Raw genomic sequence first — 1,188 nt, forward strand, 5'->3', positions numbered from 1 at the left:
TAAACCTTTGTTAGAAAGAGGCAGGGCCGCCGCCGTCAACGCCGCTGCCCCCTCCGGCGTGAGGAGGCTCCTGGGGGCCGGTAGTCTCCAGCCTTGCTGGTGACCCTCCGGCAAGAGCGGCGGGCATAGCCCACCCCAACGAAAATACCACAGTTCTTGAAACCGCAGAACTGTGCATCTGAGGTTGAACACCTGGGAGTCTGGTGAGAGACCAACCAGTGGGAAGAAAGGACACCGAGTTACTCAAATGTAGGCGACGAAGCTGGTGCAGGGTCTGGAGCACAGGTCGTACGGGGAGCGGCTGAGGGAACTGGGGGTGTTTAGTCTGGAGAAGAGGAGGCTGAGGGGAGACCTCATCGCCCTCTACAGCTCCCTGAAAGGAGGGTGCAGAGAGCTGGGGGTGAGCCTCTTTAACCGAGTAATAAGCGATAGGAACAGAGGGAATGGCCTCAAGTTGTGCCAGGGAAGGTTTAGACTGGGTATTAGGAAGCATTTCTTTCCAGAAGGGGTTGTTAGGTGTTGGAATGGGCTGCCCAGGGAGGGGTGGAGTCCCCATCCCTGGAGGTGTTTAAGAGTCAGGTTGACACAGCACTGAGGGATCTGGTGTAGTTGGGAACTGTCAGTGTTAGGTTAATGGTTGGACTGGATCATCTTCAAGGTCTTTTCCAACCTAGATGATTCTGTGATTCTGTCAATATGCCCAGGCCACTGCCTCAGAGGCCCAACAGCTACCCACCAGAGTGACCTCAGGGAGGGGACACCTTCCAGTCTGGCAGCTCGCAGTAAATACTGCCCTCAATACACCAGGAAGAGTAAAGCCCACCCCTGAGAAGGGAGGAAACGTCTTCCCAGTGCTTGAAAATAGCCCAGCTGGCAGACAGAAGGTAGTCAAATATGCATGTTGTCTTGCAAGGCTGCTCCCAGTGCACATGCACAGGGAAGCAAAGCCAGTGCAGGGAGTGCTGCTGGCATTTGCTCTGGAAGCAGGGGCAGCCTCGGCCTGAGCTAGACTGGTGTGACATGGCCCTTCAAAGGAGCAGGCCGCACCCATCATCTTGGTACCTGGGGATGCCTTTTGCTGCTTCAGGCAGCGTACATGTAGCCTCAGGCTCCTCCTTGTTTCCACAGCTAGTGTGGTGACTATGGCCACTCAGCCCAAACACCTCAAATCCTGGCATATACAGACAG

Source organism: Athene cunicularia (assembly GCF_003259725.1).
Source record: "Athene cunicularia isolate RWA chromosome 2 unlocalized genomic scaffold, athCun1 chr2_part1, whole genome shotgun sequence".
In the NCBI taxonomy this organism is placed as follows: Eukaryota; Metazoa; Chordata; class Aves; order Strigiformes; family Strigidae; genus Athene; species Athene cunicularia.